A 17785-nucleotide genomic window follows, 5' to 3' on the forward strand; every position below is an offset into this window, starting at 1 on the left:
AGGCGGGGAGAATTCAATCACATTTATTCGATGCGACGTTTCTTATGGGATTTAATAAGCGACAACATTTTGACCCCAAACCGAGAGGATTCTGGGATGTTTGTGGTTTTTTGGTAATAACTCTGGAAGGAAACGTCGCAGACCCATCAAGTTGGTACTCGTACAGCTCGCCTTGTCGAGAGGAATCCAAATATATGTGTTGTTAAGCTATGGGATATGAAATGGACGAGCGACCAATAAAACAACATGTATTATGGGGTTGAATGCTTTTTGCTATTCACAAAATAAAACAAAAGCAGTCACGCAAATATCTGATTTAACACAGCACAGAAAAATCAGTTTCACCATTCACTTCCGCTCGTCCAGGCAGGGAGAATTCAATCACATTAAATCGATGCGACGTTTCTTATGGGATTTAATAAGCGACAACATTTTGACCCCAAACCGAGAGGATTCTGGGATGTTTGTGGTTTTTTGGTAATAACTCTGGAAGGAAACGTCGCAGACCCATCAACGTGGTACTCGTACTGCTCGCCTTGTCGAGAGGAATCCAAATATGTGAGTGGTTAAGCTATGGGATATGAAATGGACGAGCGACCAATAAAACAACATGTATTATGGGGTTGAATGCTTTTTGCTATTCACAAACTAAAACAAAAGTAGTCATGCAAATATCTGATTTAACACAGCACAGCAAAATCAGTTGCACCATTCAATTCCGCTCGTCAAGACGGGAAGAATTCAATCACATTTATTCGATGCGACGTTTCTTATGGGATTTAATGAGCGACAACATTTTTACCCCAAACCGAGAGGATTCTGGGATGTATGTGGTTTTTTGGTAATAACTCTGGAAGGAAACGTCGCAGACCCATCAAGGTGGTACTCGTACTGCTCGCCTTGTCGAGAGTAATCCAAATATATGAGTTGTTAAGCTATGGGATATGAAATGGACGAGCGACCAATAAAACAACATGTATTATGGGGTTGAATGCTTTTTGCTATTCACAAAATAAAACAAAAGCAGTCACGCAAATATCTGATTTAACACAGCACAGAAAAATCAGTTTCACCATTCACTTCCGCTCGTCCAGGCAGGGAGAATTCAATCACATTAAATCGATGCGACGTTTCTTATGGGATTTAATAAGCGACAACATTTTGACCCCAAACCGAGAGGATTCTGGGATGTTTGTGGTTTTTTGGTAATAACTCTGGAAGGAAACGTCGCAGACCCATCAACGTGGTACTCGTACTGCTCGCCTTGTCGAGAGGAATCCAAATATGTGAGTGGTTAAGCTATGGGATATGAAATGGACGAGCGACCAATAAAACAACATGTATTATGGGGTTGAATGCTTTTTGCTATTCACAAACTAAAACAAAAGTAGTCATGCAAATATCTGATTTAACACAGCACAGCAAAATCAGTTGCACCATTCAATTCCGCTCGTCAAGACGGGAAGAATTCAATCACATTTATTCGATGCGACGTTTCTTATGGGATTTAATGAGCGACAACATTTTTACCCCAAACCGAGAGGATTCTGGGATGTATGTGGTTTTTTGGTAATAACTCTGGAAGGAAACGTCGCAGACCCATCAAGGTGGTACTCGTACTGCTCGCCTTGTCGAGAGTAATCCAAATATATGAGTTGTTAAGCTATGGGATATGAAATGGACGAGCGACCAATAAAACAACATGTATTATGGGGTTGAATGCGTTTTGCTATTCACAAAATAAAACAAAAGCAGTCACGCAAATATCTTATTTAACACAGCACAGCAAAATCAGTTGCACCATTCACTTCCGCTCGTCCATGCAGGGAGAATTCAATCACATTAAATCGATGCGACGTTTCTTATGGGATTTAATAAGCGACAACATTTTGACCCCAAACCGAGAGGATTCTGGGATGTTTGTGGTTTTTTGATAATAACTCTGGAAGGAAACGTCGCAGACCCATCAAGATGGTACTCGTACTGTTTGCCTTGTCGAGAGGAATCCAAATATGTGAGTCGTTAAGCTATGGGATATGAAATGGACGAGCGACCAATAAAACAACATGTATTATGGGGTTGAATGCTTTTTGCTATTCACAAAATAAAACAAAAGCAGTCACGCAAATATCTGATTTAACACAGCACAGCAAAATCAGTTGCACCATTCACTTCCGCTCGTCCAGGCAGGGAGAATTCAATCACATTAAATCGATGCGACGTTTCTTATGGGATTTAATAAGCGACAACATTTTGACCCCAAACCGAGAGGATTCTGGGATGTTTGTGGTTTTTTGGTAATAACTCTGGAAGGAAACGTCGCAGAGCCATCAAGGTGGTACTCGTACTGCTCGCCTTGTCGAGAGGAATCAAAATATGTGAGTGGTTAAGCTATGGGATATGAAATGGACGAGCGACCAATAAAACAACATGTATTATGGGGTTGAATGCTTTTTGCTATTCACAAAATAAAACAAAAGCAGTCACGCAAATATCTGATTTAACACAGCACAGCAAAATCAGTTGCACCATTCACTTCCGCTCGTCCAGGCAGGGAGAATTCAATCACATTAAATCGATGCGACGTTTCTTATGGGATTTAATAAGCGACAATATTTTGACCCCAAACCGAGAGGATTCTGGGATGTTTGTGGTTTTTTGGTAATAACTCTGGAAGGAAACGTCGCAGACCCATCAAGGTGGTACTCCTACTGCTCGCATCGTCGAGAGGAATCCAAATATATGAGTGCTTAAGCTATGGGATATGAAATGGACGAGCGACCAATAAAACAGCATGTATTATGGGGTTGAATGCTTTTTGCTATTCACAAAATAAACAAAAGCAGTCATGCAAATATCTGATTTAACACAGCACAGCAAAATCAGTTGCACCATTCAATTCCGCTCGTCCAGTCGGGGAGAATTCAATCACATGTATTCGATCCGACGTTTCTTATGGGATTTAATGAGCGTCAGCATTATGACCCCAAACCGAGAGGATTCTGGGATGTTTGTGGTTTTTTGGTAATAACTCTGGAAGGAAACGTCGCAGACCCATCAAGGTGGTACTCGTACTGCTCTCGTCATTGAGAGGAATCCAAATATATGAGTTGTTAAGCTATGGGATATGAAATGGACGAGCGACCAATAAAACAACATGTATTATGGGGTTGAATGCTTTTTCCTATTCACAAAATTAAACAAAAGCAGTCACGCAAATATCTGATTTAACACAGCACAGCAAAATCAGTTGCACCATTCACTACCGCTCGTCCAGGCAGGGAGAATTCAATCACATTAAATCGATGCGACGTTTCTTATGGGATTTAATGAGCGACAACATTTTTAACCCAAACCGAGAGGATTCTGGGATGTTTGTGGTTTTTTGGTAATAACTCTGGAAGGAAATGTCCCAGACCCATCAAGGTGGTAGTCCTACTGCTCGCATCGTCGAGAGGAATCCAAATATATGAGTGGTTAAGCTATGGGATATGAAATGGACGAGCGACCAATAAAACAGCATGTATTATGGGGTTGAATGCTTTTTGCTATTCAAAAAATAAAACAAAAGCAGTCATGCAAATATCTGATTTAACACAGCACAGCAAAATCAGTTGCACCAATCAATTCTGCTCGTCCAGGCGGGGAGAATTCAATCACATTTATTCGATGCGACGTTTCTTATGGGATTTAATAAGCGACAACATTTTGACCCCAAACCGAGAGTATTCTGGGATGTTTGTGGTTTTTTGGTAACAACTCTGGAAGGAAACGTTGCAGACCCATCATGGTGGTACTCGTACTGCTCGCCTCGTCGAGCAGAATCCAAATATATGAGTGGTTAAGCTATGGGATATGAAATGGACGAGCGACCATAAAACAACATGTATCATGGGGTTGAATGCTTTTTGCTATTTACAAAATAAAACAGAAGCAGTCATGCAAATATCTGATTTAACATAAAACAGCAAAATCAGTTGCACCATTCACTTCCGCTCATCCAGTCGGGGAGAATTCAATCACATTTATTCGATGCGACGTTTCTTATGGGATTTAATAAGCGACAACATTTTGACCCCATACCGAGAGGATTCTGGGATGTTTGTGGTTTTTTGGTAATAACTCTGGAAGCAAACGTTGCAGACCCATCAAGGTGGTACTCCTACTGCTCGCCTCGTCGAGAGGAATCCAAATATATGAGTGTTTAAGCTATTGGATATGAAATGGACGAGCGACCAATAAAACAGCATGTATTATGGGGTTGAATGCTTTTTGCTATTCACAAAATAAAACAAAAGCAGTCATGCAAATATCTGATTTAACACAGCACAGCAAAATCAGTTGCACCATTCACTACCGCTCGTCCAGGCAGGGAGAATTCAATCACATTAAATCGATGCGACGTTTCTTATGGGATTTAATGAGCGACAACATTTTTAACCCAAACCGAGAGGATTCTGGGATGTATGTGGTTTTTTGGTAATAACTCTGGAAAGAAACGTCGCAGAACCATCATGGTAGTACTCGTACTGCTCGCCTCTTCGAGCAGAATCCAAACATATGAGTGTTTAAGCTATGGGATATGAAATGGACGAGCGACCAATAAAACAACATGTATTATGGGGTTGAATGCTTTTTGCTATTCACAAAATAAAACAAAAGCAGTCATGCAAATATCTGATTTAACACAGCACAGCAAAATCAGTTGCACCATTCAATTCTGCTCGTCCAGTCGGAAATAATTCAATCACATTTATTCGATGCGACATTTCTTATGGGATTTAATGAGCGAAAACATTTTTACCCCAAACCGAGAGGATTCTGGGATGTATGTGGTTTTTTGGTAATAACTCTGGAAGGAAACGTCGCAGACCCATCAAGCTGGTACTCGTACTGCTCGCATCTTCGAGCAGAATCCAAATATATGAGTGTTTAAGCTATGGGATATGAAATGGACGAGCGACCAATAAAACAACATGTATTATGGGGTTGAATGCTTTTTGCTATTCACAAAATAAAACAAAAGCACTCATGCAAATATCTGATTTAACACAGCACAGCAAAATCAGTTGCACCATTCAATTCTGCTCGTCCAGTCGGGGAGAATTCAATCACATTTATTCGATGCGACGTTTCTTATGGGATTTAATAAGCGACAACATTTTGACCCCAAACCGAGAGAATTCTGGGGTGTTTGTGGTTTTTTGGTAATAACTCTGGAAGGAAATGTCCCAGACCCATCAAGGTGGCACTCATACTGCTCGCCTCGTCGAGAGGAATCCAAATATATGAGTGGTTAAGCTATGGGATATGAAATGGACGAGCGACCAATAAAACAACATGTATTATGGGGTTGAATGCTTTATGCTATTCAAAAAATAAAACAAAATAGGTCATGCAAATATCTGATTTAACACAGCACAGCAAAATCAGTTGCACCATTCATTTCTGCTCGTCCAGGCGGGGAGAATTCAATCACATTTATTCGATGCGACGTTTCTTATGGGATTTAATAAGCGACAACATTTTGACCCCAAACCGAGAGGATTCTGGGATGTTTGTGGTTTTTTGGTAGTAACTCTGGAAGGAAACGTCGCAGACCCATCATGGTGGTACTCGTACTGCTCGCCTCGTCGAGAGGTATCTATACATTTGAGTGGTTAAGCTGTGGGAAGTGAAATGGACGAGCGACCAATAAAACAATATGTATTATTGGGATGAATGCTTTTGTTTTTCACAAAATAAAACAAAAGCAGTCATGCAAAAATCTGATTTAAAACAGCAAAGCAAAACCAGTTGCACCAATCAATTCCGCGCATCCAGGCGGGGAGAATTCAATTACATTCATTCGATGCGACGTTTCTTATGGGATTTAATAAGCGACAACAGTTTGACCCCAAACCGAGAGGATTCTGGGATGTTTGTGGTTTTTTGGCAATGACTGTGGAAGGAAACGTCGCAGACCCCTCAAGGTGTTACTCGTACTGCTCGCCTCGTCGAGAGGCAACCAAATATATGAGTTGTTAAGCTATGGGATATGAAATGGACGAGCGACCAATAAAACAACATGTATTATGGGGTTGAATGCGTTTTGCTATTCACAAAATAAAACAAAAGCAGTCACGCAAATATCTTATTTAACACAGCACAGCAAAATCAGTTGCACCATTCACTTCCGCTCGTCCATGCAGGGAGAATTCAATCACATTAAATCGATGCGACGTTTCTTATGGGATTTAATAAGCGACAACATTTTGACCCCAAACCGAGAGGATTCTGGGATGTTTGTGGTTTTTTGATAATAACTCTGGAAGGAAACGTCGCAGACCCATCAAGGTGGTACTCGTACTGTTTGCCTTGTCGAGAGGAATCCAAATATGTGAGTCGTTAAGCTATGGGATATGAAATGGACGAGCGACCAATAAAACAACATGTATTATGGGGTTGAATGCTTTTTGCTATTCACAAAATAAAACAAAAGCAGTCACGCAAATATCTGATTTAACACAGCACAGCAAAATCAGTTGCACCATTCACTACCGCTCGTCCAGGCAGGGAGAATTCAATCACATTAAATCGATGCGACGTTTCTTATGGGATTTAATGAGCGACAACATTTTTAACCCAAACCGAGAGGATTCTGGGATGTTTGTGGTTTTTTGGTAATAACTCTGGAAGGAAATGTCCCAGACCCATCAAGGTGGTAGTCCTACTGCTCGCATCGTCGAGAGGAATCCAAATATATGAGTGGTTAAGCTATGGGATATGAAATGGACGAGCGACCAATAAAACAGCATGTATTATGGGGTTGAATGCTTTTTGCTATTCAAAAAATAAAACAAAAGCAGTCATGCAAATATCTGATTTAACACAGCACAGCAAAATCAGTTGCACCAATCAATTCTGCTCGTCCAGGCGGGGAGAATTCAATCACATTTATTCGATGCGACGTTTCTTATGGGATTTAATAAGCGACAACATTTTGACCCCAAACCGAGAGGATTCTGGGATGTTTGTGGTTTTTTGGTAACAACTCTGGAAGGAAACGTTGCAGACCCATCATGGTGGTACTCGTACTGCTCGCCTCGTCGAGCAGAATCCAAATATATGAGTGGTTAAGCTATGGGATATGAAATGGACGAGCGACCATAAAACAACATGTATCATGGGGTTGAATGCTTTTTGCTATTTACAAAATAAAACAGAAGCAGTCATGCAAATATCTGATTTAACATAAAACAGCAAAATCAGTTGCACCATTCACTTCCGCTCATCCAGTCGGGGAGAATTCAATCACATTAAATCGATGCGACGTTTCTTATGGGATTTAATGAGCGACAACATTTTTAACCCAAACCGAGAGGATTCTGGGATGTTTGTGGTTTTTTGGTAATAACTCTGGAAGGAAATGTCCCAGACCCATCAAGGTGGTAGTCCTACTGCTCGCATCGTCGAGAGGAATCCAAATATATGAGTGGTTAAGCTATGGGATATGAAATGGACGAGCGACCAATAAAACAGCATGTATTATGGGGTTGAATGCTTTTTGCTATTCAAAAAATAAAACAAAAGCAGTCATGCAAATATCTGATTTAACACAGCACAGCAAAATCAGTTGCACCAATCAATTCTGCTCGTCCAGGCGGGGAGAATTCAATCACATTTATTCGATGCGACGTTTCTTATGGGATTTAATAAGCGACAACATTTTGACCCCAAACCGAGAGGATTCTGGGATGTTTGTGGTTTTTTGGTAACAACTCTGGAAGGAAACGTTGCAGACCCATCATGGTGGTACTCGTACTGCTCGCCTCGTCGAGCAGAATCCAAATATATGAGTGGTTAAGCTATGGGATATGAAATGGACGAGCGACCATAAAACAACATGTATCATGGGGTTGAATGCTTTTTGCTATTTACAAAATAAAACAGAAGCAGTCATGCAAATATCTGATTTAACATAAAACAGCAAAATCAGTTGCACCATTCACTTCCGCTCATCCAGTCGGGGAGAATTCAATCACATTTATTCGATGCGACGTTTCTTATGGGATTTAATAAGCGACAACATTTTGACCCCATACCGAGAGGATTCTGGGATGTTTGTGGTTTTTTGGTAATAACTCTGGAAGCAAACGTTGCAGACCCATCAAGGTGGTACTCCTACTGCTCGCCTCGTCGAGAGGAATCCAAATATATGAGTGTTTAAGCTATTGGATATGAAATGGACGAGCGACCAATAAAACAGCATGTATTATGGGGTTGAATGCTTTTTGCTATTCACAAAATAAAACAAAAGCAGTCATGCAAATATCTGATTTAACACAGCACAGCAAAATCAGTTGCACCATTCACTACCGCTCGTCCAGGCAGGGAGAATTCAATCACATTAAATCGATGCGACGTTTCTTATGGGATTTAATGAGCGACAACATTTTTAACCCAAACCGAGAGGATTCTGGGATGTATGTGGTTTTTTGGTAATAACTCTGGAAAGAAACGTCGCAGAACCATCATGGTAGTACTCGTACTGCTCGCCTCTTCGAGCAGAATCCAAACATATGAGTGTTTAAGCTATGGGATATGAAATGGACGAGCGACCAATAAAACAACATGTATTATGGGGTTGAATGCTTTTTGCTATTCACAAAATAAAACAAAAGCAGTCATGCAAATATCTGATTTAACACAGCACAGCAAAATCAGTTGCACCATTCAATTCTGCTCGTCCAGTCGGAAATAATTCAATCACATTTATTCGATGCGACATTTCTTATGGGATTTAATGAGCGAAAACATTTTTACCCCAAACCGAGAGGATTCTGGGATGTATGTGTTTTTTTGGTAATAACTCTGGAAGGAAACGTCGCAGACCCATCAAGCTGGTACTCGTACTGCTCGCCTCTTCGAGCAGAATCCAAATATATGAGTGTTTAAGCTATGGGATATGAAATGGACGAGCGACCAATAAAACAACATGTATTATGGGGTTGAATGCTTTTTGCTATTCACAAAATAAAACAAAAGCACTCATGCAAATATCTGATTTAACACAGCACAGCAAAATCAGTTGCACCATTCAATTCTGCTCGTCCAGTCGGGGAGAATTCAATCACATTTATTCGATGCGACGTTTCTTATGGGATTTAATAAGCGACAACATTTTGACCCCAAACCGAGAGAATTCTGGGGTGTTTGTGGTTTTTTGGTAATAACTCTGGAAGGAAATGTCCCAGACCCATCAAGGTGGCACTCATACTGCTCGCCTCGTCGAGCGGAATCCAAATATATGAGTGGTTAAGCTATGGGATATGAAATGGACGAGCGACCAATAAAACAACATGTATTATGGGGTTGAATGCTTTATGCTATTCAAAAAATAAAACAAAATAGGTCATGCAAATATCTGATTTAACACAGCACAGCAAAATCAGTTGCACCATTCATTTCTGCTCGTCCAGGCGGGGAGAATTCAATCACATTTATTCGATGCGACGTTTCTTATGGGATTTAATAAGCGACAACATTTTGACCCCAAACCGAGAGGATTCTGGGATGTTTGTGGTTTTTTGGTAGTAACTCTGGAAGGAAACGTCGCAGACCCATCATGGTGGTACTCGTACTGCTCGCCTCGTCGAGAGGTATCTATACATTTGAGTGGTTAAGCTGTGGGAAGTGAAATGGACGAGCGACCAATAAAACAATATGTATTATTGGGATGAATGCTTTTGTTTTTCACAAAATAAAACAAAAGCAGTCATGCAAAAATCTGATTTAAAACAGCAAAGCAAAACCAGTTGCACCAATCAATTCCGCGCATCCAGGCGGGGAGAATTCAATTACATTCATTCGATGCGACGTTTCTTATGGGATTTAATAAGCGACAACAGTTTGACCCCAAACCGAGAGGATTCTGGGATGTTTGTGGTTTTTTGGCAATGACTGTGGAAGGAAACGTCGCAGACCCCTCAAGGTGTTACTCGTACTGCTCGCCTCGTCGAGAGGCAACCAAATATATGAGTTGTTAAGCTATGGGATATGAAATGGACGAGCGACCAATAAAACAACATGTATTATGGGGTTGAATGCGTTTTGCTATTCACAAAATAAAACAAAAGCAGTCACGCAAATATCTTATTTAACACAGCACAGCAAAATCAGTTGCACCATTCACTTCCGCTCGTCCATGCAGGGAGAATTCAATCACATTAAATCGATGCGACGTTTCTTATGGGATTTAATAAGCGACAACATTTTGACCCCAAACCGAGAGGATTCTGGGATGTTTGTGGTTTTTTGATAATAACTCTGGAAGGAAACGTCGCAGACCCATCAAGGTGGTACTCGTACTGTTTGCCTTGTCGAGAGGAATCCAAATATGTGAGTCGTTAAGCTATGGGATATGAAATGGACGAGCGACCAATAAAACAACATGTATTATGGGGTTGAATGCTTTTTGCTATTCACAAAATAAAACAAAAGCAGTCACGCAAATATCTGATTTAACACAGCACAGCAAAATCAGTTGCACCATTCACTTCCGCTCGTCCAGGCAGGGAGAATTCAATCACATTAAATCGATGCGACGTTTCTTATGGGATTTAATAAGCGACAACATTTTGACCCCAAACCGAGAGGATTCTGGGATGTTTGTGGTTTTTTGGTAATAACTCTGGAAGGAAACGTCGCAGAGCCATCAAGGTGGTACTCGTACTGCTCGCCTTGTCGAGAGGAATCAAAATATGTGAGTGGTTAAGCTATGGGATATGAAATGGACGAGCGACCAATAAAACAACATGTATTATGGGGTTGAATGCTTTTTGCTATTCACAAAATAAAACAAAAGCAGTCACGCAAATATCTGATTTAACACAGCACAGCAAAATCAGTTGCACCATTCACTTCCGCTCGTCCAGGCAGGGAGAATTCAATCACATTAAATCGATGCGACGTTTCTTATGGGATTTAATAAGCGACAATATTTTGACCCCAAACCGAGAGGATTCTGGGATGTTTGTGGTTTTTTGGTAATAACTCTGGAAGGAAACGTCGCAGACCCATCAAGGTGGTACTCCTACTGCTCGCATCGTCGAGAGGAATCCAAATATATGAGTGCTTAAGCTATGGGATATGAAATGGACGAGCGACCAATAAAACAGCATGTATTATGGGGTTGAATGCTTTTTGCTATTCACAAAATAAACAAAAGCAGTCATGCAAATATCTGATTTAACACAGCACAGCAAAATCAGTTGCACCATTCAATTCCGCTCGTCCAGTCGGGGAGAATTCAATCACATGTATTCGATGCGACGTTTCTTATGGGATTTAATGAGCGTCAGCATTATGACCCCAAACCGAGAGGATTCTGGGATGTTTGTGGTTTTTTGGTAATAACTCTGGAAGGAAACGTCGCAGACCCATCAAGGTGGTACTCGTACTGCTCTCGTCATTGAGAGGAATCCAAATATATGAGTTGTTAAGCTATGGGATATGAAATGGACGAGCGACCAATAAAACAACATGTATTATGGGGTTGAATGCTTTTTCCTATTCACAAAATTAAACAAAAGCAGTCACGCAAATATCTGATTTAACACAGCACAGCAAAATCAGTTACACCATTCACTACCGCTCGTCCAGGCAGGGAGAATTCAATCACATTAAATCGATGCGACGTTTCTTATGGGATTTAATGAGCGACAACATTTTTAACCCAAACCGAGAGGATTCTGGGATGTTTGTGGTTTTTTGGTAATAACTCTGGAAGGAAATGTCCCAGACCCATCAAGGTGGTAGTCCTACTGCTCGCATCGTCGAGAGGAATCCAAATATATGAGTGGTTAAGCTATGGGATATGAAATGGACGAGCGACCAATAAAACAACATGTATTATGGGGTTGAATGCTTTTTGCTATTCAAAAAATAAAACAAAAGCAGTCATGCAAATATCTGATTTAACACAGCACAGCAAAATCAGTTGCACCAATCAATTCTGCTCGTCCAGGCGGGGAGAATTCAATCACATTTATTCGATGCGACGTTTCTTATGGGATTTAATAAGCGACAACATTTTGACCCCAAACCGAGAGGATTCTGGGATGTTTGTGGTTTTTTGGTAACAACTCTGGAAGGAAACGTTGCAGACCCATCATGGTGGTACTCGTACTGCTCGCCTCGTCGAGCAGAATCCAAATATATGAGTGGTTAAGCTATGGGATATGAAATGGACGAGCGACCATAAAACAACATGTATCATGGGGTTGAATGCTTTTTGCTATTTACAAAATAAAACAGAAGCAGTCATGCAAATATCTGATTTAACATAAAACAGCAAAATCAGTTGCACCATTCACTTCCGCTCATCCAGTCGGGGAGAATTCAATCACATTTATTCGATGCGACGTTTCTTATGGGATTTAATAAGCGACAACATTTTGACCCCATACCGAGAGGATTCTGGGATGTTTGTGGTTTTTTGGTAATAACTCTGGAAGCAAACGTTGCAGACCCATCAAGGTGGTACTCCTACTGCTCGCCTCGTCGAGAGGAATCCAAATATATGAGTGTTTAAGCTATTGGATATGAAATGGACGAGCGACCAATAAAACAGCATGTATTATGGGGTTGAATGCTTTTTGCTATTCACAAAATAAAACAAAAGCAGTCATGCAAATATCTGATTTAACACAGCACAGCAAAATCAGTTGCACCATTCACTACCGCTCGTCCAGGCAGGGAGAATTCAATCACATTAAATCGATGCGACGTTTCTTATGGGATTTAATGAGCGACAACATTTTTAACCCAAACCGAGAGGATTCTGGGATGTATGTGGTTTTTTGGTAATAACTCTGGAAAGAAACGTCGCAGAACCATCATGGTAGTACTCGTACTGCTCGCCTCTTCGAGCAGAATCCAAACATATGAGTGTTTAAGCTATGGGATATGAAATGGACGAGCGACCAATAAAACAACATGTATTATGGGGTTGAATGCTTTTTGCTATTCACAAAATAAAACAAAAGCAGTCATGCAAATATCTGATTTAACACAGCACAGCAAAATCAGTTGCACCATTCAATTCTGCTCGTCCAGTCGGAAATAATTCAATCACATTTATTCGATGCGACATTTCTTATGGGATTTAATGAGCGAAAACATTTTTACCCCAAACCGAGAGGATTCTGGGATGTATGTGGTTTTTTGGTAATAACTCTGGAAGGAAACGTCGCAGACCCATCAAGCTGGTACTCGTACTGCTCGCCTCTTCGAGCAGAATCCAAATATATGAGTGTTTAAGCTATGGGATATGAAATGGACGAGCGACCAATAAAACAACATGTATTATGGGGTTGAATGCTTTTTGCTATTCACAAAATAAAACAAAAGCACTCATGCAAATATCTGATTTAACACAGCACAGCAAAATCAGTTGCACCATTCAATTCTGCTCGTCCAGTCGGGGAGAATTCAATCACATTTATTCGATGCGACGTTTCTTATGGGATTTAATAAGCGACAACATTTTGACCCCAAACCGAGAGAATTCTGGGGTGTTTGTGGTTTTTTGGTAATAACTCTGGAAGGAAATGTCCCAGACCCATCAAGGTGGCACTCATACTGCTCGCCTCGTCGAGAGGAATCCAAATATATGAGTGGTTAAGCTATGGGATATGAAATGGACGAGCGACCAATAAAACAACATGTATTATGGGGTTGAATGCTTTATGCTATTCAAAAAATAAAACAAAATAGGTCATGCAAATATCTGATTTAACACAGCACAGCAAAATCAGTTGCACCATTCATTTCTGCTCGTCCAGGCGGGGAGAATTCAATCACATTTATTCGATGCGACGTTTCTTATGGGATTTAATAAGCGACAACAGTTTGACCCCAAACCGAGAGGATTCTGGGATGTTTGTGGTTTTTTGGCAATGACTGTGGAAGGAAACGTCGCAGACCCCTCAAGGTGTTACTCGTACTGCTCGCCTCGTCGAGAGGCAACCAAATATATGAGTGGTTAAGCTGTGGGCAGTGAATTGTACGAGCGATCAATTAAACAATATGTATTATTGGGATGAATGCTTTTTGTTTTTCACAAAATAAAACAAAAGCAGTCATGCAAAAAGCTGATTTACCACAGCACAGCAAAATTAGATGCACCATTCAATTCCGCTCATCCAGGCGGGGAGAATTCAATCACATTTATTCTATGCGACGTTTCTTATGGCATTTAATTAGCGACAACATTTTGACCCCAAACCGAGAGGATTCTGAGATGTTTGCGGTATTTTGGCAATGATTCTGGAAGAAAACTTCGCAGACCCATCAACGTGGTACTCGTACTGCTCGCCTCCTCGAGAGGCATCCAAATATATGAGTGGTTAAGCTGTGGGCAGTGAATTGGACGAGCGACCAATAAAACAATATGTATTATGGGGATGAATGCTTTTGTTTTTCACAAAATCAAACAAAAGCAGTCATGCAAAAATCTGATTTGAAACAGCAAAGCAAAACCAGTTGCACCATTCAATTCCGCGCATCCAGGCGGGGAGAATTCAATCACATTCATTCGATGCGACGTTTCTTATGGGATTTAATAAGCGACAACATTTTGACCCCAAACCGAGAGGATTCTGAGATGTTAGCGGTATTTTGGCAATGATTCTGTAAGGAAACGTCGCAGACCCATCAACGTGGTACTCGTACTGCTCGCCTCCTCGAGAGGCATCCAAATATATGAGTGGTTAAGCTGTGGGCAGTGAATTGGACGAGCGACCAATAAAACAACATGTATTATGGGGTTGAATGCTTTATGCTATTCAAAAAATAAAACAAAATAGGTCATGCAAATATCTGATTTAACACAGCACAGCAAAATCAGTTGCACAATTCATTTCTGCTCGTCCAGGCGTGGAGAATTCAATCACATTTTATCGATGCGACGTTTCTTATGGGATTTAATAAGCGACAACATTTTGACCCCAAACCGAGAGGATTCTGGGATGTTTGTGGTTTTTTGGTAATAACTCTGGAAGGAAACGGCGCAGACCCATCATGGTGGTACTTTAAATGCTCGGGTCGTCGAGCGGAATCCAAATATATGAGTGGTTAAGCTATGGGATATGAAATGGACGAGCGACCAATAAAACAACATGTATTATGGGGTTGAATGCTTTTTGCTATTAACGAAATAAAACAAAAGCAGTCATGCAAATATGTGATTTAACACAGCACAGCAAAATCAGTTGCACCATTCACTTCCGCTCGTCCAGGCAGGGAGAATTCAATCAAATTAAATCGATGCAACGTTTCTTATGGGATTTAATAAGCGACAACATTTTGACCCCAAACCGAGAGGATTCTGGGATGTTTGTGGTTTTTTGGTAATAACTCTGGAAGTAAACGTCCCAGACCCATCAAGGTGGTACTCCTACTGCTCGCCTCATCGACAAGAATCCAAATATATGAGTGTTTAAGCTATGGGATATGAAATGGACGAGCGACCAATAAAACAACATGTATTATGGGTTTGAATGCTTTTTGCTATTCACAAAATAAAACAAAAGCACTCATGCAAATATCTGATTTAACACAGCACAGCAAAATCAGTTGCACCATTCAATTCTGCTCGTCCAGTCGGGGAGAATTCAATCACATTTATTCGATGCGACGTTTCTTATGGGATTTAATAAGCGACAACATTTTGACCCCAAACCGAGAGGATTCTGGGATGTTTGTGGTTTTTTGGTAATAACTCTGGAAGGAAATGTCCCAGACCCATCAAGGTGGCACTCATACTGCTCGCCTCGTCGAGAGGAATCCAAATATATGAGTGGTTAAGCTATGGGATATGAAATGGACGAGCGACCAATAAAACAACATGTATTATGGGGTTGAATGCTTTATGCTATTCAAAAAATAAAACAAAATAGGTCATGCAAATATCTGATTTAACACAGCACAGCAAAATCAGTTGCACCATTCATTTCTGCTCGTCCAGGCGGGGATAATTCAATCACATTTATTCGATGCGACGTTTCTTATGGGATTTAATAAGCGACAACATTTTGACCCCAAACCGAGAGGATTCTGGGATGTTTGTGTTTTTTTGGTAATAACTCTGGAAGGAAACGTCGCAGACCCATCATGGTGGTACTCGTACTGCTCGCCTCGTCGAGAGGTATCTATACATTTGAGTGGTTAAGCTGTGGGAAGTGAAATGGACGAGCGACCAATAAAACAATATGTATTATTGGGATGAATGCTTTTGTTTTTCACAAAATAAAACAAAAGCAGTCATGCAAAAATCTGATTTAAAACAGCAAAGCAAAACCAGTTGCACCAATCAATTCCGCGCATCCAGGCGGGGAGAATTCAATTACATTCATTCGATGCGACGTTTCTTATGGGATTTAATAAGCGACAACATTTTGACCCCAAACCGAGAGGATTCTGGGATTTTTGTGGTTTTTTGGCAATGACTGTGGAAGGAAACGTCGCAGACACCTCAAGGTGTTACTCGTACTACTCGCCTCGTCGAGAGGCAACCAAATATATGAGTGGTTAAGCTGTGGGCAGTGAATTGTACGAGCGATCAATTAAACAATATGTATTATTGGGATGAATGCTTTTTGTTTTTCACAAAATAAAACAAAAGCAGTCATGCAAAAAGCTGATTTACCACAGCACAGCAAAATTAGATGCACCATTCAATTCCGCTCATCCAGGCGGGGAGAATTCAATCACATTTATTCTATGCGACGTTTCTTATGGCATTTAATAAGCGACAACATTTTGACCCCAAACCGAGAAGATTCTGAGATGTTTGCGGTATTTTGGCAATGATTCTGGAAGAAAACTTCGCAGACCCATCAACGTGGTACTCGTACTGCTCGCCTCCTCGAGAGGCATCCAAATATATGAGTGGTTAAGCTGTGGGCAGTGAATTGGACGAGCGACCAATAAAACAATATGTATTATGGGGATGAATGCTTTTGTTTTTCACAAAATCAAACAAAAGCAGTCATGCAAAAATCTGATTTAAAACAGCAAAGCAAAACCAGTTGCACCATTCAATTCCGCGCATCCAGGCGGGGAGAATTCAATCACATTCATTCGATGCGACGTTTCTTATGGGATTTAATAAGCGACAACATTTTGACCCCAAACCGAGAGGATTCTGAGATGTTTGCGGTATTTTGGCAATGATTCTGTAAGGAAACGTCGCAGACCCATCAACGTGGTACTCGTACTGCTCGCCTCCTCGAGAGGCATCCAAATATATGAGTGGTTAAGCTGTGGGCAGTGAATTGGATGAGCGACCAATAAAACAATATGTATTATGGGGATGAATGCTTTTGTTTTTCACAAAATAAAACAAAAGCAGTCATGCAAAAATCTGATTTAAAACAGCAAAGCAAAACCAGTTGCACCATTCAATTCCGCGCATCCAGGCGGGGAGAATTCAATCACATTCATTCGATGCGACGTTTCTTATGGGATTTAATAAGCGACAACATTTTGACCCCAAACCGAGAGGATTCTGGGATGTATGTGGTTTTTTGGCAATGACTGTGGAAGGAAACGTGGCAGACCCCTCAAGGTGTTACTCGTACTGCTCGCCTCGGCGAGAGGCATCCAAATATATGAGTGGTTAAGCTGTGGGCAGTGAATTGGACGAGCGACCAATAAAACAATATGTATTATGGGGATGAATGCTTTTTGTTTTTCACAAAATGAAACAAAAGCAGTCATGCAAAAATCTGATTTACCACAG

This window comes from Petromyzon marinus, chromosome 47, assembly GCF_048934315.1.
Source record: "Petromyzon marinus isolate PM22_M1 ecotype Great Lakes invasive population chromosome 47, UKy_Petmar_22M1.pri1.0, whole genome shotgun sequence".
In the NCBI taxonomy this organism is placed as follows: Eukaryota; Metazoa; Chordata; class Hyperoartia; order Petromyzontiformes; family Petromyzontidae; genus Petromyzon; species Petromyzon marinus.